At 48.6% G+C, this 21,940-nt stretch overlaps 1 protein-coding gene across 4 annotated transcripts in view; it reads right to left on the reverse strand.

Annotated features, from left to right (window-relative positions):
* KCNJ1 (potassium inwardly rectifying channel subfamily J member 1) overlaps positions 1 to 19,060 on the reverse strand; it is a 36,147-nt gene extending 17,087 nt beyond the window's left edge. For 2 of the 4 annotated variants that reach the window (XR_010729246.1, XM_066259710.1), the window contains exons 1-3: positions 18,911 to 19,060; positions 6,579 to 6,728; positions 1,962 to 2,129 (exon numbers count right to left, since the gene is read on the reverse strand). The gene's annotated coding sequence lies outside the window, so the exon portion shown is untranslated. The remainder of the gene's footprint in view (positions 1 to 1,961; positions 2,130 to 6,578; positions 6,729 to 18,910) is intronic. The other 2 variants (XM_066259711.1, XM_066259712.1) reach the window with 2 other exon arrangements.
* Between the last annotated feature and the right edge of the window lie 2,880 nt (positions 19,061 to 21,940).

Here is a 21,940-nt window from a genome sequence, read left to right on the forward strand (position 1 = left end):
TTCTAGAGATTTTTCTAAGACTTCTTCTCTTCTAAACTTCAGGAGTTCTGCACCAGACTAAGCCAGAGTTAGGGTAAGCGAAGGCAAACTGAAGACGCACAACTCAAAATGAATGAAGAGGAAACCATGGGTGAGGAGAGTCTCTGGAGAGTGTGAAATAGCAATGAAAACTATGGAGGGGGGGGAGCTTCAGTACCCGGCTCCCAGCAGCGGGGCACAGCTGCATTCTGTGTGAACAGCGCCCCCTACAGTACAGTTCAAAGGGTATCCCCTGGAGTAGTGAACTTACCCCCAAAAACCTGCAGTGGGAGACAAACACAGGTGCAAAATCTCTTACAGATGTTAACATATTTTATTCTCACAATAACCTAAAGAGGTGGGGAACTGACATGCAGAGAAGTTAAGCAATTTGCAGAAGGTCAGAAAGCAGAAAGGCAAAAGAGCACAAGATGTAAAAACCTAGATCGGTCTGAGAAGCCCTTGCTCTTAAGCCCTATGGCATACTCAAAATAGTTAATAAACAACGTAGAGGGAAGGCAAACATTTACTCAGAACCTACTTACTATGCACCAGGGATGGTGACTTTGCATACATTTCCTTACTTAATGGAGAGATCACTTAGGAGGGCAAGAGCTGGCAAAAGATCAGACCTCCCTAAGATACTGAATCTGAAAGGAGAGTGAGGGTCTAGATTAGTGGAGAGAGGACAGGTTTCCAGGGACAAGGATGAGCATGAGCAAAAACACAAAGAAAGCAAGAAGCCTGATATGTGGAAAGGTGAGGGCCCCATGGAGGGCACACAGGGTCACTGTGTTAGACCCAAGGGTGCACGTTGGAAGAGAAGGTCACAGGCCCTGACGTCACGAAAAAGACCTCCGAATGCCTGGCAGAGCTCAGAAATAGTGATGATGCTAAAGTAATCAGGGTTCAACTGAGGAGGCTGCTGAAGATGTTGCTCTCTGGAGCACTGTGCTTACTTTGGAAGCTTCTAGAACTCGTCCTGGCTTGAGCTCATTGTAGGCCATCTTCCAGTTGGAGGCATAGATAGTTATGTACAGTGGAGTCAGTGCATCTTCGACAGTCAGAAGTTTGTTGTGATGGTGACGGCTGGTGTGAGGGGGAGGGGAGCTCCCCCCAGGGGAGGAGGAGCGTCTGTGAGCTGAGCCCTGTAGACCTGTTGCTCTAGCAGAGGACAAAGCATCTTGGCCCGGAGTCAGTCCACTTGGCGATATTCACTGAGTGCCAAGGTCAAGGCTCGGCAACAGACTGGGGCTGCAGAGACGGGAAGACACCCGGTGGCCCAGCCTTGCCTCATCCCAACAACAGAGACGTGGGCGAGGGCCTCAGCCTCTCTGAGCCGGCCTCACGGGCTGTTTCCCCTGCTGGGAACACCTGGCCCTCCACTCTCCCCTCCAGGCTGACTTCTTGGTTTCAACTTAAATGTCATTTCTCAGAAAGAAACTTAAATGTCATTTTTCTCAAAGAAGAGCTCCTGACCATCCCCCACCCCTTCAATCTTGTATTGTACTATTTCCTTTTTATTTGTAGTATTTCCAGTGATTTTCAACTTCTAAACTTACTTTTAGAATCTGGGGGGCAGTGGCCCCATCCATCCCCCCCCCCCCGCTGTACCTCAGTGCCCGCCTAGCTCAGTTCCAGGCAAGAAAAGATGCTTCAGAAACATTTGTCAAAGAAAGAAAGAAATACAGTCACATGTGAGTGCTTCAGTGTTTGATTGAAGAAGGGGCTGTGGGAAGAGCAACGGAACCCACTACCGTTCTCCTGTGATGGAACTGGGTCTCAGAGCACTTGCAGAGGGCAGAAAACTGGGGTATGGACACTTTGCCCAAGTGGCCTTGTGGCCTTGGGCTCGTTACTTAACCTTTATTTGGCTTTCTGGTAGTCTGGGTCACCCACTGGCTTGTTTACTGAGAAGTCAATGGAAACATCAAACCACTTGCCTTTGTCTGAAGAGGAACAGGAGATGATTTTCAGAGCCTCATGTATGATGGAACTTGGAGTGGCCAATGGGAGCTGCTGGGTTTGGAACTCCCTTTCTTGGGTTTGGGCTCCACCACGTTGCCTTTGTCAGGACTCAGGTTGGGGTGAAAGCACAGTAAGGAGGGAGCCTAGTAAAACACAATAAATGTGGTTACTACCTGGAGAGAGGACAGGTCCCTACAGAATCCTGGGCGACAGTTCCATCAGCCTGTCCCAGGATCACATAGGACCCCTCCATACAGGAAGCATTCATTATTAAAAGGGTGAGTTCTAACTTTAACTCAAGTTCCCAGACCTTCATATGCACCCACACCAGACTTTCTAAGGGTCACTATTTTAACTAGTGAATTCTAGTTTCTGATGAACTTGTGAATGGAAATTAATTCAACACGATCCAAAGGCTTTTCTAGTCTCGTGGCCTTTGTTCTCATTAACTTTTAAAAACAACTTTATTTCATTGAAAATATTATTATATATGTCTGAATATGTAATCTTATACTGAAAACAATGTATGGTGTTCTCAAAAGATGGAATGCTCACAGAAATTGCTTATATACATTAAGTCATATTACATTAAGATGTTAGATTTTTACTGGCATCTATTACTGAATTATTTTATAAAGTGAAGGATAATTTTTGCAAATAAAATAATTATTCTCTCACTTGCTTACTGTGTAAAAGTATGTATGTTGGGGGGAAAGTTTGTTTTTCTGAACACTGGACACATCTGTAATGAAACAATGTGAAATCTCATTGGTTGAGCCACCCACCTCAAAGCGCACTGAACTTTAATCAAAAAATTCAAATGTTTGCAGAAAAGTATATTTATTATGTGGCAGAGATGCTGGTGTTAGCCTGACCCTTTTAGTTCTCAGTGGTTTGGGTCGTTATTACATCAATTCAGCCTTTCAGCCCAGAAATGAGTGAATTTCATGGGTACTGGAGGCCTGGAATATATATACTTTTTCCTGTGTGTCTGCAACAAGTATACTTTGTTTTTAAGAAAACACACAGAATTCCAAACCTTGGCAACTTATAAAATAGTGGAAAAATTGAGCTAATGCCTTAAGTATCAGCACGGGGGAGCTGGGACCCATGATGCTGCACCCACAGCCAACGGGAGCTGTGCTGTTCAGCCCAGCTTTGGTAGACGTGTGAAGTAGTAGGCATAGAACACCAGGTTCTGACATTCAGAGCGGATTCTGGATGCCTTCTGGTCGGTCCCACAGTCTAGCTTATGTTTGAAGTTTCCTTGTCACGGCCCCGTTAAGTAGCCTACCAGGCAGGACTTAGGAAGTGAGTATGTGGGATTTGAGTGTAGACTCAACCACTTACTAGCTCTAGCACTGGGTACTAAATAACTTCTCAGCATGCCCATCTCTTTATCTGAAGAGTGGGAACATTAATTTCATCTTACAGATGGACAAAAAGCGTGATCAAGCTGTTAACATCTTCAGTAATAGCACCTCCAGCTCTCATTTTCCCTTCAGGCTCCAGCCGTGCACTGAATGAAAGATCCAGTCCCGTCATATTCTGTGGTGTCTAACGTTAGCAGGGCTTCTCTGCACCAGCGTCCAGCTGCAGACTTTACACTTCCCAGAAAGATCCCGAGAAGGGCAAGGCTCCAGGGCACACCACAGGGCAGTGGATTAGATGGATAGCGAGCATTCCTGTTGGTTCTATTGCTCTGTCCTGGGCTGCCTCTGAGGGTCAATGATTACCAGCTTTGGCTTGGGTTCTGCCGCACCATCACATTGCATTAATGGGGCGGCACGTCACCCACTCTCCCATGTCCGAGTGCTTTCTGGGAAAGCCCTGGAGGCAGAAGGAAGCAGAACCAGGAGTCTAGGTGACCCTGTTGTTCCATGCCATAGAGAGGCTGCCTGCCCTTGGGCCCAAGCTGGATTTCTCTCTTAAAGGGTGCTTCTTATCACCAGGGAGACCCCTCTCCATGGATGTCCTCTGTAAATGAGGACACTGTTGCAGAGACTTTCAACCTGGCTTCTCACAGAGCTGGCGAGCTATGCCAGCAATTGTCTTGAGCTGCTCTTAACCAATTCTCTGGTCTGAAACGTGGGGTGTGAGCAGGACAAGGGTACGCCACAGCCCTCAGTCATGCCGAGCAAGGCAGATGCGCCCTCTCTGAGACCTGGCTCCCTAGAGGAGGCCGGTGGAGCCTACGGCAGACCTGCTGACGCACTTTCTCTCATTCCTTTCGTTTCTTTTTACTCAGTGGTGTGTTAATTAACTGAAAGGGGTGAAGTTGGATTCTACTTTATTTCCTCTTATTTCCCCTCCTATCGTAATCAAATCAAAAGGAGCTTTTCTATCTCAAAAACGTGCCTTAGCCTCTCTGAGTTACAGTTTTTCAAAATAAATTGGTGGCCCTGGCCAGTTGGCTCAGCAGTACAGCGTTGGCCTGGTATGTAAAAGTCCCAGGTTCAATTCCCTGTCAGGCCACACAGAAGAAACACCCATCTGCTTCTCCACCCTTCCCCTTCTCCTTTCTCTCTGTCTCTCTCTTCCCCTCCCACAGCCAAGGCTCCATTGGAGCAAAGTTGGCCCAGACTCTGAGGATGGCTCCATGGCCTCCGCCTCAGGTGCTAGAATAGTTCCAATTGCAGCGGAGCAACGCCCCAGATGGGCAGAGCATTGCCCCCTGGTGGGCATGCTGGGTGGATCCCGGTCAGGCGCATGAGGGAATCTGTCTGACTGCCTCCCCGCTTCTAACTTCGAAAAAATACAAAACAATAAATAAATAAATAAATAAATAAATAAATAAAAATTGGTGACATTAATGCCTATTTGTTATGAGAATTAAATGGAAAATACAAACAAATTTAGGCAAAAACTTATACACAAATGTTTACAGCAACCCTATCCACACAGTAATAGCCAAAAAGTAGCTATTACAGCAAATTTCTATCAGCTAATGAACCAAGAAATCAAATGTGGCATATAGATACACTGGGACGTTCTGTGGCCATAGGAAGGAGCACTGATCCACGCTCAACAGGGAAGAGCTTTAAAATATTGTGCTAAGTGAAAGAAGCCAGATATTGCATTATCCCTTTTATACAAATGTCTATATTAGGCCAATCTATGGAGAAAGAAGGTGGGATTGGTAGTGGCCAAGGTGTGGGGGAGAAAGTGAAATGAGAAATGGCTGCTAATGGGTGTGGATATTTCCTTCTGAGGTGATGCAAAATATTCTAATATTGATTGTGGTGATGAATGTGCGACTTGTGAATATACTGAACACTGTCATTGTGCATGTAAATGGGTGGCTCACATGGCATGGGCATCACAGCTCAGTAAAGTTGGCACAGAGGAAGGACACGCGTAGAGGTGCATGTTGCCTAGAAAAGACTCAGCAATCTCCCCATCCTCATCCCTCTTCTTCACTCCTTCTTCTTCTCTTTCTACTTCTTCCTCCAGCACCAGCCAAAGTACAACCCAGGCCCTTGTGGGACCCCCAGATGAACTCAGCACCTCTTTCCTGCAACTAGTGACCACAGTGATTCTAGAGATACCACCATCAAAATTATTTTCTTAGTCACAAAAGCCTGGGGTAGGAAAAGCATTTTTCTGTTTACTCTTACTATTAAACAGAAGCTCTGCTGGCAATGGAGAAACATCTCTTCTCGTAGCACCTGTGAGAGAAATTCTTCCCCACCTGCCCCAGGGGTGATGGGGTGGAGCGCCGAGCAGAGCGGGGACACTTCCCACCCACCTGCCCTCACTGAGCTCCACAGGACTGCGAACTGAGCACATTATGACCCTGAGCTGCAGCTCTAGGGTGACACTGCATCTCAGCTCTGCTCACTCGCCCCTCAAACCTCCCAGGGCCAGAGGACAGGCTCAAGTCTTGTGCTTGGGAGCCAAGTCAGCAGTTCCCCAAAGCCTGGCAGGCCCACAGGCTCATGGACCACCTGACGGGATGCCCCAGAGGTGGAGCGAGGTGGAGCAGGAAGGAATCCTGTGGCCTTGGTCCCCCCTGCTGCACCAGCCCCAGCCTCTCCATGACCTTCCATACTCGCTCATCTTCTTGTGGGAGCTCAGTTTCATTCTCTCTCTCCTCCCCTCAGTACAGTTTTTAAACGTCATGTTTTCTAGCATTTTGTCCCCTACTCATAGCCCTTGTTCTCTTCCTGGAGTCAGTGACATTAGTCACCTGGTTCTTGTTTAAACAGACCTCTCTGGAATCTCCACACTACCTCGAAGATGAGCCAGAATCCCCTAAGACCATTTCACACCCCTCCTTGCCCCACATTCCTCCACCCACAATGTGTCCCAGAGATTGGCCTTTCTCAAAGGCAGGGCTGGCGTACTTCCTGAACAGGGCCACTAGCAAGAATGTACCAAGCCTCCCGGCTCTATTTTCAGTTGCCTACCCTAAACAAACCTCACCGTGGATTAATATAAATCGCCATGGCTGTGTGACGACATGCCATCAGGACCAGACCCAGGTCTTACTAAGCACCGTGAATAACGAATGGTCTGCGGGCAGAGACGAGAGGCCAGCCCTGCCCGACAGTGAGCACTAATCCCTGTGAAAGGAAACGAGGCCAGTCTACCTGGGGATGCCTGCTGGCGCCCGGGCGTCTCGGAGCTCCAAGCACAGGGTCCAGAATCTGACTTGAGTTCCAGCTCTGCTGCTGAGTGGCGCGTGGCTGAGCCAGCTGCCTGCGTTTCACAGAGCTGATTTTCCAATATAATCTGTTAGCCTGGAAATCAGAATAAAATAAAAGTCACTAAGAAAAGCTAGTGAGTAATAAAGATCTTCGAGCTCATTGTAAGTTGTCTGCTTTTGCTTTTTCTTGGTGTGTGTGGAGGGGTATCTGTCTTGCTGCTCTGCCCAGACTTAAATTTCACTTTTCTTATCTTTCCATATTCCCAATAACTGGACCCATTTTCAACGTGGGATTTCCCCACATCCTTTCAGGCCTGGCACAGTCCATCTTGCTAAGGCTACCTGGGCTGCACCTGGCCTTATGAGGAAGGGAAGATGGAAGGAAGACCACCTGGAATTGTGAAGAGATGGACAGTTGGCCATAGCACTGACCACAGGGCTGGCTCCCTAGCCCCTGGGAGGTGTGAGGTCTGCGCTGTGGGCAGCACTGACAGGGAGAACATCACTGCCAAAGGCCAGTGGTGGCGCTGACAAAGCAAAGACAGAGTTTAACAGGTGTCCTGAAGGTAGAGAAGGAATAGGCTGCAAAGTGGTGTAGACCTGGCTTTCAACTCAACTCCTTCCACGGGTCAACAGGATAAATTACTTCGCTTCTCTGAGCCTGACAATTGTCCACCAGAATGGAGAGAAGAAAGCCTGTTTCACAGGGTTGAGACAGGATCTGGGGTCGGAAGTCCCACTGCCTTCCTTGATGAGGAGGACTGAGGAGCCCAGATGAAGAGACAGCCAGAGGAAGAGTTGGCATTTGGGGAACCATTTTAATTCTCAGGTCTGGTTTGAGCAGGCAGCTGGCTCTCCCCAGACCAAGGCCAACCTCAGAAGTGCCTTCACGAGCTGCAGGGGAGAGCGTGCAGTCTTGCCTGGGGGCGGGGGGTGCCAGCATTCTCCCTCCTTACCCCTGTCCTCCCTGGCTCATCAAGAAGGCTCTCCCACCAGAACCTCCTGCAAAGCAAGGACAGCAGGATTGGGCAATCTTAGAGTGAGTGTGTAAGGAGCATTTTTGTTATACATGCAAGCCTGAGAGAGAAGCCTTTGTTTATCTAGCTGCTAGTGGGGAATTAACAAAGGGGTGGGGGGGAGAGGCTGAGGATCAGAGAGAAAAAGATTGCTCATAAAACGACTTGATTAGATTAGGCCAGAAGATCTGATTGTGCCAGATCAATTGAATTTCCTGGGAGGTCAGCATGACCAGCCCTCCAGACCCAGAGGCAGCTGGCACAAGGGCTTGGTGATGGACGCCCAGCACAACCCTTCCCCTCAGAGCTGGCAGCAAGAGTTCAGGTCCCCTGACTCTGCGCAGGGCAGCACATCTAGGGTTGAAATTCCTTTATTAAGATTTTTTTTCTTCACACCCTCTTTTTTTCCTTCTTAGCAGTTAATACAGCTTATTTTATGTAATTTTGTTTGACTCGGGCCATCCTCGGCTCTGTAAGCATCACAAAACTTCCAGCAAAACTTTGATTTAATGTCCTTGCCCCACTCCCTCATCCAACCATCTGCAAACCTTGTCTGCTCCTTCTTCAGATAGATTTGGGACCCATCTGCCCTCTGCCCCACCTTCACCACTGCCACCTCTGTTTGTGACATGAGTTGTTGCTTTGGTGATATAAACCACTTGCTTATTGATCTCTGTGCCGTCTGTCTCCTTCTGTGAGACACCGTCACCGTCACCGTCTGGTGTTCAGCCTGACTCGGACCAGGCTGTCGTCTTGCTCAGCCCCTCTGGACTTCTTTCTTGTCCTTGCGACCTCGGGCGTGTTCAGCCCGGGCTCTGCCACACTCCCAGCCCACCCCATTTCCCTGTGTCCCCACAGCTCTGCAGCTGCAACGCGCCATGCTGTCTCTGCACGCCCTGCTGTTTCCTCCCCCGGGACCGCCCTGCTCCAGGCTCATTTATGTCACTCAGGATTCAGCTCCTTTGTCATCTCCTCTCAGGCTCTTTCAGCACCCAATCTGAGGTGGCACCACTGTCCCCGTCAAGCCTGCCACTCCATTCTGTTATAGCTTTTGCCCAGCTCATATTAGATGCCGCCGTGGTGCTTGTCTACCTGTTTACTATGTGGCACCTCTCATCTACCGTCCCTTCTACTAGAACAGGCAGTCCAGGACACAGCCCTCCCACTTCCCTCGGAATCCCAGCACCTAGCCCCACACTGGAGACTCCACAAATGTTTCTCTGAGTAAGTGAAACTTCAGGTGCTCTCCCCACTGCAAGTTTTACAGGGATTCAGACTTGCTCTGATCTATCCACCCCTCTGTAACAAACACTACCCATTAAGCCTCCATAGTCTCTCTAAGCAGAGAGGGAAGAGAGAGAGAGAGAGAGAGAGAGAGAGAGAGAGAGAGAGGATGGAACCATGTTTCTTTAAGTTGCAGCTGAATATGTTTTTTACTTGCTTATCCAACAAACAAATAAATGTCCAGTGATAGGATGAAAACTAGACATGGTAAGTTCTCAGTTGCCAACACTGACAGGTGACAAGAACATAGTGCTTTATGTTTGTAAGCCCCATATGCATTTGTGGGCATTTTCCTCTCCCTTTTTAAAAGTCATGCTTAGATGTTCTACAATTCGTCGTGGTGCATATATCTCATGTATTTCGAACTTAATATGGTGCTTGGAAATGAATATAAGAAATATATGTGCTTCTGACCATTTGTTTACATGACCAAAAAAAAAAAACAAACCCCCCCCCAAAAAACTACCCATTTTCAGCTTCTATTCAATTAGTAAAGATTAAAAAGATTTTTGAAACTGCAAAAGCCGCTAAACCATGTGCCAAAGCTCAGAGAAACTGGAGGATGTGTGAATGAAACAGACCAAACGGAGGACGAGACGGAGGCTCTGTGACCTGGAGGCCGACAGAGAGCTTGGCAAGTGGGAGCAGCTGGAAAAGAGGGGACAGCACACACCCGGACCAGCAGAGGTGCCCAGAGAAGCCCCACTCTCTGCGGAAGCATGCAACACGGGGGTGAGACCAAAATGAAAGGTCCAGGAGAATGGCAGCTAAATACATCAACTACATGGCACCGTATTTTATGGACGATTAGCTCTTGTTAAAATGGCATGTGTCTGACACTGCCTACAATTACTGTTTGTTGAGTGAGTGAACTAATGCATGAATAAAAAGGGGGCAGTTTGTGTTTTTTAAAGATGAAAAGAGACAAAATGTATAAAGGTAACTGGCAATTAATGAATGCTCCACAAAATTTTCTTGAGGGTAGTTTTTCCTCTACGGCATGGGTCAACTATAACAGTTATGACTCTTAACTATGTGTAAACTCAGTGGTTACACCTACTCTATGGCAGAGACAACATTGTTATTCCCAGTGAGTAGAGGAGAAGGCCAGAGATCAGAGTAACCAGATTGCTGATCCAAGTTCACAGAGCTGGAAAGGTAGAATGCAGCCTACTGTCATTTCAACTAGTATGACACGTGTCCGTCTTCAGTTTAATTATTGGAAGGAACTCATTAAAGTGAATCCCTTCCAAAGTGACTTTCTTTGGCACAAGTGGAAGGCTGGTAATGTAGTCCCTGAAAGGGACTCCGACCAGCCAAAGTCACCTGTCATGTGTGTCTGGAGACACGTGGCAGGGTTTGAGAGTTTGCTTTGTAGGACTGGGGTGGAGGGTTGACCTTACTGTTGGGGATAAGGAGCGAGCACTTAGTAAATGTCTGCCACGTGCCAGAACCTCTGGTCAGCGCTTTGCAGAGAGTATTTAATTTAACCCTGATAGTGATCCCATGAAATAAGTATAATGATCACTATTAACAAGGGAGCGAATGAGGCTTAGAGAAGTTAAACAGCTTATATGAGGCATAGGTGATCTTGAGTCCTTCTACCACAAGTCCCTAAAGATTTGACCCATAGATGGGTGAATTCCAACCTAATGTAGAAGAGGCAAGGCAGCAAGGCTGAGGGGAAGGAAGGGCCCCCCAGTTCTGAGTCCCTCTTTCTTTCCTTCTTTGTTGTCCTTCTGTCAATAACTATTGAGAGTCTGTCCCCCTTGGGTGCTGTGCTGGAAGCTGGGGACACAGCATTAACAAGATTGCTATTCAGGGAGGTGGAGAGAGCTAGAAAGATAATAAAAAGAAACCAAATAAACAGAGTTAATTATAGATTGTGATAAGGGCTAAGAAAGCCCTAGTAACTAGGATGACCTTCAAAAGTATCAGTAAGTAGGAAGGCACTGGGTGCCAAGGATGGTGGAGGTAGCAACACCAGGGTGAGAGAGGACAGGTCTTCACTCGGGCAGGTGCAAGCTCAGAGTCTGCCTTTTCCCAAGCCCGCCGAAGTGGGCAGGTCCCTCACCACCTGCAGCAGCACCCAGTGTGGTCCGCCAAGGGCAATGCTCAGAGCTATAGGATTTCAGACAGATGCAGCAGACCTGGAGAGCTCAGGAAGGAGGCCTGCCTTACTCCAGGATGGGCACAGATTGAGCTGTAGTTCTCCCGCCTGTCAAATGGCAACACGAACATTCGCTCTGCAGGGCCATCAGACAGATTAAAAAGTATCGTGTCTGGGAAGATTCAGGTAGATGAATGACACACTATATAAATACAGTGAGTGGAAATTGCAGCAAGGGGGAATTCAGTTAGACATAAGGAAGAACTTTTTGACTGAAAGGACGATATGATGCTAAAGCAGATTTCCAGTGAGGAATTGACCTTCACCGACAACTTAAAATAGAAGCAAAGACTACTGCCTCACACACGTGCCTGGCCTGTCACAAGCTTCAGAGTGCAGAATGAATCACTGTAGAAATGAGTGAATTTTTAAACAAAGGTGTGACTTGTGGAAGAGATGGCGTAAGGAATTTGGAAAGCCTGTGCTATTGCTAGGCCAAGGGTTTCAGAAGATTCTCTCTAAAGCAGGGGTCTCAAACTCAACTCAGCATGTGGGCCGCAGAGCAAGATCACAGCCGTTCGGCAGGCTGCACTAGGTCTACAAAAGGCAACTGTTATGCAACACTTTTCTCACTGCAGTTGAAAGCAAAAAAAAATCAGTACAACAAGCACAATCGTACATGCAGTTTACTCAGTGTCACAAAACGACCAGAAACTGTAGTTTGCATCACAACTGCTGTTAACTAAGCTAATATCTAGCTAGGATGCTAGAGAAATGAAAAATACAAGTAGGCCCCTAGGCTTACTTAATTTTATCCAAAATATTTTGAACTTCGTGGGTTAGTCTGCAGGCTGCACAAAATTGTTCGGCGGGCCGCATGCGGCCCGCGGGCCGCGAGTTTGAGACCCCCTGCTCTAAAGCAAAGTGAAGATGTCACCAATTGAAATGTTAAAAATTTGCCTACTGCCATTGCAAAAGTGAGTTCTGGTGGCTCAGATCACCTGGACCGAGAAACCTGGAGACACAGCACCTGGGGGTCTCGTGCAGGGAGAGCCAGCCGTGTGCAAGGGGAGCAGAGAAGGAACTGTGGTCTGACCTTGCTCGGGAAAGGGAGAGGCAGGGTGGCTCTGAGCCAAGGAAAGACCCCTGGGGACCAGATGGCCTAGCTCTCCCTGCACCAGCTGGTGGACAGAGCCCACCCACACTCCTCCCTTGGTACAGTAATTCCCTCTCGGGGACATGGGGCCACATTGCTAGAGTCTGCCTAGAGTTGCGTGAAAAGCAAACACATGCTACGTATCATGTCTGGCGTTGCTCCTGTTAACTCTGAGGCAGGGAGAGTCAACCGTGTGAGGCCCAGCCAGCAGGGTCTGCCTTCTCCTCATCCCAGTCACAGGCCAGGCCAGAGATGGCTCAGCATCTGGTCCCTAATCACTGAGGCCATGCAGGGCCTGCCTGCGTTTGGAAATTACTCCGCCTGTGGTCTGGCCGTTTGAGTCCCTGGGGGCCATCACCCACATGGCCAAGCGGGCAAAGACAGGAGCTTCCGCACAGACCCCTTCTGGTGGTGAGGCGCCAGCTGAGGGTTCCAGAGGGCCACTTCCTGAAGCAGCCTCAGCTCAGCTTGTGCCTGGTGATGAATGACAGGCCAGGAAGGAGGGGTAGGGCCAGGCCAGGTGGGATGGCACCATGCAGAGACCTGTGCTGCCCTATTTAGAATAGAACAAGATGTTGTGGACTGTAAATGGCAAAAAGCCATTATAGATTCAAGGCTTAGCAAAAAGCTAAGTTCTCCCCCCTCCATCTCCATGTTTGGCTATGATGCTGAGTATTTGCACCCACTCTACTTGCTTCCTTAGATTGCTGGAAGCAATATACATGCCTTTCCTCTGACTCTTTGTTTGTTTTCGGATGTTGGTAGATTTCACAAATGTATCCTGTTTATGTCTTGGGAGAGTTCCTGTCTTAGCCTTGGATGTGCAACTTTGTATCAGGGTCCTTGATTTGCATATGTCTATATAATAAAGTGCTATGAGGCACTCAGATACTGCCAGGCAGTTTGAAGAGTCCTCCCGGTCCCATCGTTTTTGTTTAGGAGCCGTGCTTGTCCCCGGCAACAAGGGACAACCTGCAGAGCAGAAAGGGCAGAGCACAGAAGAAGAAGAGGGGAAAGCCTTGCCCATTGGCTGCCTGAGGCTCATAGCGCCTCCAGGGTCTAGGGCTCCTGGGCAGAGAGGAAACTGTGGTGGGCTTCACCAGGGGAGTTAGCCAGGAGAGCTGTCCCGGGTCCAGGCTTCCCCTGTGTGTCATTAGAAATTATCTCTGCTCCTTTGAGCCACTGGAGAGAGTGGAATCATTGGGAACCCACCTTTGCGGTGCGAGAACACAAGACCTAGAGTGAGGGGCTCATGATAAGCCTCTTCCAGGACCCTGGGATGGGAAGAGACATTCAAAGCACCAAGCCATGCCCTGCCTGCAGGCAAGCAGCCCTAAACCACCTCCAGAAAGATGGACACAGGTTCCGTGTCTCTGTGAAGGTCATGGCCAACAGCTTATTTCCATTTCCCTCTGAAAACTATCCCAGCCTCTCACCACCTCTGCTGACCAAGCTTCTTCCTGATATCTAACCCAAATCCTGAGGCTGAGACTCGATTCGACTGTCACTCTGTCTTCAGCAGGTAGGAGAACACCAGTCCCTTCCTATGTTAGGAAGAGATTGTGGCTCACAGTCCTCGGCTGACCTTCTCAAATCACGCCAGTTTCCCCGCTTCACTTCACTGTCCCTGCAGTCAGACCGTGGGAAAGAATCAGCCCACTCCACGCCGTGAGCACCAGACCTCCCCAGTCAGGTGGCTCTAAGCAATAGCCTGGTGGAGCCACTTCCCTCCCCCCATCCCAATCCCACTTCCCTCAGTGACAGACACTTAAAGAAGCATCTTTGTGAAAATCCAAGTCTGCAAACACCACTTTAGGCTGCAAAACACCCAGCCAAAGGTGCATGTGCATTACCAGGAAGGGCAGTAACACCCAAGTCCTGCCCAAGGTTTCCCTACTTCTTCTCCCCCTCCCTCCCCAGTGGGTTTCATCCGGCCTGTGTCTAGCCATGGCGCACGTCCGCACTGGCGGCAGAGGGGAGCCTGGAGCTCTCCCACACTGTGGAATTGGACAGAGGAGTCTCAGAGCTGGTCCTGGTGAGTGTTCCGAGTTAGGGTTTCTCAGAAGCTCCCTGCTTCTCTCCATCTGAAGGGTTGGAGTAGTTGGGAGAAAGATGAGCCTTCTCTCCTCAACCAACCACCCCATCCCACTGGGGCTGCCCGAGAAACAGTCTGGGTCAGAGAGACCCATCAGGTAGGACACACCTGTCGCTCATGCCTGCCCTCCCAGTGAGATGGAAACTTCTGTAAGGGAAAGATTGTGTCTTCACAATTTAGCACAGTCTGGCCTTCCCCCACCCCACCCCCACCCCAGGTTATCTAAGTGACCCTCTGACCATTCCTGTGACTTATCTCTGAATCCAATCCAAGCCCTCTCTACCTTATGCATAAATCATCAGCGGTCCACCTCCCCGACAGCATCAGAATTCCCTGGTCCCTGCAATGGTCGAATGCGCCTCCCAGCACAAGACTGGACCCATGCTTATCTCTGCAAACATCTCATCACTGGGCTTGGGCTCCATGGGCCAAATTTCAGGGAGTCTTTTTCTGTGAGAAGCTAGTAACAGTTATTCATACTTTCCCAGTCCTGTAGAACTCTTCAAGGACAAATGGCAGATCTGGATAGAGCCAGAAAGCTCCCAGGAATGTAATCAAGAGCAGCGAAGCATGAGTCTTTCCCTAGGGGTAGTCACCTGAGAAGGTGTGGGTTGTTCTAACTGCAGAGACAGCATTAACCTGTTGCTTTCGATTGTGTTGTGTTGTACATTTAAATTTGTTCCCTGGGGACATGGTGGCATGTTGATATACCCTGGTCGACACAATTTTTGAATCCAAGCAAAGAAACCTGGTGTTTGTGCAATTGGAAGAGAGGGAGGGTCAAGGACATTGGGAATTCTGAAAGAATTGAAATTTGAGGCTTGTAATTTCACAGAGTATTCAAAAAGCATCTTCTCTTAAAAGCATAGGTTGGTGACATGCATCTGACTAGAATCACCGAATTCCCAACAGTCTTGAAGTTTCCCATTGTCTGCATTAGTCTTGGATTCTTTCTGCTCTTCTTCAAATAGAACCAGGGGCTCCATGTGTTTGAGCGTCACCCCCTTTGCTCATGGACTCTGACAAGGCAAGGGCCAGGATGGTGACATCCATCCTCTGCACATCCTTCATGATAAACCCTGCAAGGATGGCCCAGGATCATTCCATCTGGAGCAGAGAACAGACTCTGGTGAACCCTTTGACCTTAAGGTGATTTTTTTTATTTATGGGTGACTTGTCTAGGTGCCTCTCCCCTGTATATATCCACTCTGATTTCTCCTTCATTTTCTGTTGAAGGTGCTTATTTTTATTCTGTTGTGGTTTTCAGCTTTCCACACACTCCCTGCTTGTTCAGGATGATTTATGAACCACACAACAGAGCCAGCCACCTTTCACCATCTGAGCAGAGCTTCCATGTTCCCAGAGGCAGAGCAGACCGGAAATGTCTAAGGCCTTTTCGCCTTTGCCTTCACATGAAATCATCAGAGTTCTGCACCTGCACTTCTCAGCTGTAAAACTGGAATGATCCGAGGGGCCCGAGGTGGGCGCAGATGGTGCCCTTGGGCTCTCCCTCACCCCCCTTCTCAAGCTGACCATCACCTCCACCTCAACATGCCCAACAGATATGGACAAAAGAGAAGGTGGCAAATGGAAATCTTTAAAACCAATTATTGTAGTCAAGTCTCCTCAATTAATTATTGGGCAGACTGCTTTTTGGGCCAATAAATTCATCAGTAGCGACTTGAACTAGCAACACAATGCATATTGTGGCCTATTGTTCTTCTGGGGCTGGGCGTACAACAGCTAAGCCAGACGTACCGAGTCCCGTCAGAGCTCCAGAAGTTATCGCAGCTCTGGGCAGGAAAGGCCAAGGGTTGTCTCAAAGTGGCTAGTCTGAAGTGAGCAGATCAGGCATTAAATGCAAAAGTACTGATTTTTCCAGAGATTCTGAACTGCTTGACCTCATTTAATATTTTAAGGTCTCTTTCCATGCCTGCCAGGTGGAAGGAAGAGGTTGTGTGGAGGGAGCTGGAGTGGGGCAGAGGTCTGTGTGACTCGGCCCGGCTTCCCCGGCCCAGAGCTCCCACCATGCCTGGCAGGGCATACTGTGTACCCAGACGCCAAAACCCTCGGGCTCATGTAGGACCTAGGCACTTGGGGAAAAGAGACGCGTGCTCACTGGTGAAATGCACACAGGCATGCCTCTCAAAGGTGCAGAAAAGCCAGTGATAAAAGGCTTGTTTCTGAGGAGAAGGCAGCTGAAAAACCCTCCTCACACAGTCCCTGACTCCCATTAACATCTGGGGCTGTCCAGTCATCTTGCTGTGGTCAGAGGCCATGGCGGATATGAGAGGATGGGGTTAATGCAAAGGAAACGCTCTTTTCCACTCAAAGTTTCTTCGTCAGGTGGACTTTGGAGAAGGTTCCTAAATGAAATCCGTAAGCCCTCGGTTTCTGTTCTCCTCCCATTTTGTCCCAGCAGGCAGTGTGCCCCCCCGGCCTTGTGTGTTCTCTTCCTAACCATCTCCGGCTGGCTTTCCCAGCAATGGACTTACCTTGTTCTCTGCAGACAAAGCATCCTTTTAAAAATATGACTTTACATGTTTTCCTGCTATGATCAGACACTGCCCAAGGTCCTTAGCATTGCACACAAGGTCCCTCATTACGCGCCCTCATTCTGCAGCTTCCCTTGTCTCTTCACCCCTCCCTAGTCCACCCACCCCCAGCTGCGCCAGCTTGGTATTCCTTACATGCCACACCCTCTTATGCCTTCATATTTTTGTAAATGCCAGGTGCTTGTTCTGGAATGCCCTTTCTCCTGCCCCAGGAGTTTAGGGTCGTGCTTCCATGAGATCATTGTGGGCAAAGTAGGGTGTTCTTCCTGCGATCGCAGTGATTACATCGTGGCTACAGTGCAGCGTAGCTTCCCTATACAGCACATATGTATCCTGGCGGCACTAGAGCCTGTTTCCCAGACATACCCCCCAAACTAGGCGCTGTGAGAATGCAGGCTATTCCATAACTGCCCATGACCTAGCACCGTCCCCCAAACAGAGTGAGTGCTCACTCTAAGTTTGTTTAAAGGAAAATGAAGGAAAGACCTGTATATGTAATAACAATATTAATGAAAAGGACAATAATGAAGAGTAGAAAGGCAATATCATCATGAGCATCATAAAACCAGGAGGAGGGAAAATTAGGTCAAGCAATCCAGGGAGAACTTGGAGGAGTTAGGAAGCCTCCCTTCCTTGGAGGCCACGGGACTAGAAAAAGGCAAAATGCTGAGGTCTAGACGGAGTCTCTGGGAAACCGCCGGGCTGTGAGAAGGTCCGGGATAGATTTGTAACCCAGCAAAGAAAAATGAATTGCTGAGGAAAGGAAAAGGACATGCATGAGGAATTCCCATGCATGAGAAATTCTGAGTCTCGGCTCTGCAGAGCAAATCATGCTTGGCAAGCGTAGCTAGCGTATTATGTATTTTTAAAAATCAGAGAAAACCAGAATGCCAACAACGGCACCGAAGCTCTGAGCACCACTCACTAGTGATCCACCCACTGTGCTGCTTGGCAGGTTCCGCTCTGAATCCAAACTGACTTGCTGTGCTTTCTTACACGGAAGAAAATTCATCTTAATTCATCTTTATGCCTTAAGTATCCAAAAGAAACAAACAAAATAGAACAAACAAACAAAAAAAACCCTCTGCTGATGGCTCATACTTTCCCAAATCCCTCTACCCCAATATTCTAGGAATGGCTGAGCTCATTTAGTGTGGCTACAGTTTCTCAGAATAAGGCAGCGTAAGACAGTCCCAGCCAGGCTCAGGACTGGACGGCCCCCACTGCCCGGCTGGGCGAGCCCTGTCGACCGCCGCCTCCTTGCCACATTCACTTCGTGTTGCTCTGTTTTGTATGCCTCATTAAAGAAAAAAAACCCCACATTTTCCCCTTAAGCCTGTCAATTGCAATAGACAAACTTCCTTTAAGAGACTATACACAGACCCTACAAGACTGAGTTGTTTGGAAAGAAGGCTCCATGCCTGCTCTTTCTTGAGGTCATATAACGCAGAGCACAGGAGAAGAGTAGCACTCATTTTGACAAAGCATTTGTCACAGCAGGATTTAGGGATCTGAATAAATGTTCAGAAATCCAAATGCATTTACTGGGAATCATGCAGCGTTACATAAAATGAAGGAAAGGCATTCAGATGAAGGTAAATGACATGTTTTACTAACACCTTTCACCCAGTTGAGTGTGAAGTCTTTTCCATACTAGACCTCACTAGCACCTGTGTCCTCTACCTTAACGACGGAAAGGGCTGAGAGAAGTTCCGCTATTACACAAGGTCTGAAACATGCCATCGAAGACCCCTACACCCCTGTCTGCCCCCCAGAAGAGAAGACCTTAGCACCAGGCATGAGGCAGCCAGAGGCTCTAGTGGCCCTCAGCTCGGAGCTGTGACATGGCCTCGGAAGGGCAGCTCGACGCTCACAGATCAGAACCCACGAGCGATCAGAAGATCCAGAGCACCAAGTGAGTGAGTGAAGACCACACTTCATCCCCCAGGGAGTGATGGACACTCTGTTTAGATTTCAGATGGGGAAAAGGGGGCTAAATTTTCACCAGAATTAACTCCTTTTTCTCTACAAAGGGGCATTGAGGCATTTCTCCTCCTTACCTCATGGATTGCTAGGGTAAATATTGAGACAAATACTCAATTTCTCGGTCCCCAAGAATGCAGCCGGATCCTTGATGTGAGTCCTTGCACTTTTGATCCAAGAGATTGGGTGTCCTGGATAAGGGTGCCCGAGGCCCTGTTGGTTTTTATGAGTCTGTGGGTCAGCTGGGACTGGCTGCCTACTCATCTGTATGCAATAGCTCTCAAAAAGCATAGTTTACTTTAGAACCGGATCCAACAAGAGTGGGCGGGGCAGTGAAATGGGCTAGATACATCAGAGGTGTTGAGCTGCCCAGGCTAATTAAGAAAGATTTGTTTGTGGAGCCATGACTTGGAACCAGAAGGCCAATTTGCTCAGGTTGACAGGGTCCCAGTCAAACGCGTGAGGTTGAGAGCATGTGCACTTAGGCTAGATGCTCCCAGGTGGGGGCACTGGGAGCTCCACGGAGCCCCTCCAAAGTTTCTCCCGCTCAGTGACTCACTCAGTGGCCATGGGTCAGGCTGACCTGACTGTCCCTGGGCCATTCATCTGTCTTTCTGATCCCAGCACAATGCAAGGCTTTGAAGCCGGAACTGTGTAGCAAAGCAGAGTTGGAGTGAGTGCTACCAACCGTGTCACCTGGAGGCCAGTTACGAGTTTTTCATCCTCGGAGGGCTGCAGTGGTGTGTGGCCAGTAGCCGCTGCCATCGTGGCCATCAACATGCAGGTTCCTGTGAGATTCGACAGACAGTAAAGAAACAGTGGAGCCAAAAAATGATAGGCCATTCCTTTATTAAAGTCTCACACTGGCCAAAGAGCAAACACACAAAGGGAAAACACTTCCCTCTTCATTCAGGGCTCCCAAAGCCACTGACACATTCTCTGGTTCCACAACCAGGAGAATCTTCTCCGCTTTCTCCTAAAATCAAAGGCCTCACCAGTCTCAGCGGAGCTCACAAAAGCCCCTCACCTCCAGTTCCCATCTGCACACCTTCATCCTCTCTCTTCTCTCTCTGCACACATGGCTTTTTTCCCTCCTTCTCCTCCAGCAAACATTAGCAAGACAGTGGCCCTTCCCAAGCAGGAAAGCAATGTGCCAATTTCACAGGTCACCTACCTGACGCTGCCGAAGGCCATTGTTTAACACTAAAAATGAACAAACTCAAAAAATACAAATTTGACAAACTCATTTGCCCAGCAGGTGGGGAGTGAGATAGCACATGCAATGCACCTGTCATGCACTTGGCCTTGAGGGAACACTCATGAAAATCAACATACCCCATGTCCCAGCTTCCTCTCCTCCTTCCAACCTCAATCCCCTGGGGTTATCTCCCTTACTCTTGTTTACACCAAAGGAGAGGAAGTCTTACTACCCCCTCCTGATGGCTGTCTTCCCAGTGCCTTTCCCTGTGATGGTGTTCTCCGTGGACCATCACTGGTTACCGCCAGAGCATCAGAAAAGCAGTCTCCTGCGTGAGCTGCCACTCTGTTTTCATGGAGTAGCAGGGAGTGAATACAAACAAACCACACATCCCTTCACTGTCTGTCTCCTTCTCCACTGCATGCGACATAGACGGTATTGAGCCTCAGACTTTACCCGGGAACATGGGGAAAGGAGCAGTTGGAGCTGCAGAGCAGCATGGAGTTTGGAGACCGTGAGCCGAGGATCCCAAAACCACTCATTACATGGGACTGATCCATAGTGACTTTCACCAGGAGAAGAAAATGGAAGCAAATGTATAATTATACGGGAGAAGACTTTTTTTTTTAATTTTCAGTATCCAATTTTACACTAACTTTGTTGGTTATTCCTAACCGGTTTACTCTTTTTGATGTTATAGTCAATAGAAGGTTTTATTTTTATTTTATTTATTATTGAATTTAGTAGGGTGACATTGCTTAATAAAATTTCATAGGTTTCAGGTGTACAATCCTATAATACATCATCTGTATATTGTGTTGTGTGTTCACCACCCCAAGTCAAGTCCCCTTCCTCATCATTTACACCCCCCTTTACCCTCTTCTATCCGCCCCCCAACCCCTTTCTCTCTGGTAATCACCATGCAGGACATTTTGTTTCCAAAGACTTATAAGTATAATCAGTTGTTATAGTAAAGGAAAAAAGAATAGAGTAATTGTAAGTAAAGATAGTATATAGTCACATTTCTTATATGAAGTTTGATTGTGAGAGAGCTATACTAGGGGCGGCAAGATCACAGGGACAAAGAGAAGAGGAGAGAGTCAAAGCTTGGGCTGAACATGACTTTTTCCCTGCCAGGTAGGTCTCCTGTGAGCATAGTGGTTCACAATCCTGCTCCCTGTCCCTCGGCTCAGCCCTCTCTCTGCTGTGTGTCCACCTCTACTCTTCAGGCATTCCACCCCATCTCTCAGGACAGCCTCCCCAGCCCAGGTGCACCTCTCCCTGAGTGGGAGCATCTCCCCAAGTCGGGTGTGGAGCCATGGGAATGTGCCCTGCCCACCAGTGAGTGCAGCAGGCATGGGTGTGCAGCCCTGGCTGCTTCCTTTGGACATGGCTGGGCTGCGCCTGCACCGGGGGCCGTGCTGGGGGTGAGGGGGCTTCCCTGAGAGCACCTGGAGGACTGGGCCTGGCCTGTGGAGCCCTCCTTAAACTCCAGGGAAGGCTAGGATGTGCCAACCTTCCTACTCTCCCTCCTTCACTGGGGCAGTCCCGAATCACATGTGGCAGCTCTCCTAGCTCCTGCCTGGCTTCCTCTCCCAGGTATTTCCCATCTGTGCACTGTTAACCAGGTCCTGGACTAGCACCTGGGCTGTTCCGACCAAGTGGGAGCTGTCAGAGGGCGGCAGCAGGAGAGACAGTGGGGTTGCATAGGACAACTCAGAAAAAGGGCTTTCACAATCCCATTTCCAGAGCGGGTCCCAAGAAGACCAGCTTCTGCATGAGTCGCGAGACGCCTTTCATTCTCCCAGTTATCCTGCAGAGGACTGGAAACACACACACAAACCTGCACCTCAAGTAGGTAAACAGTAATTCTCAGAGTACAGAATAAATTTAAAATGAGGTAAAGAAG

Source organism: Saccopteryx bilineata, chromosome 2 (assembly GCF_036850765.1).
Source record: "Saccopteryx bilineata isolate mSacBil1 chromosome 2, mSacBil1_pri_phased_curated, whole genome shotgun sequence".
Taxonomy (NCBI): domain Eukaryota; kingdom Metazoa; phylum Chordata; class Mammalia; order Chiroptera; family Emballonuridae; genus Saccopteryx; species Saccopteryx bilineata.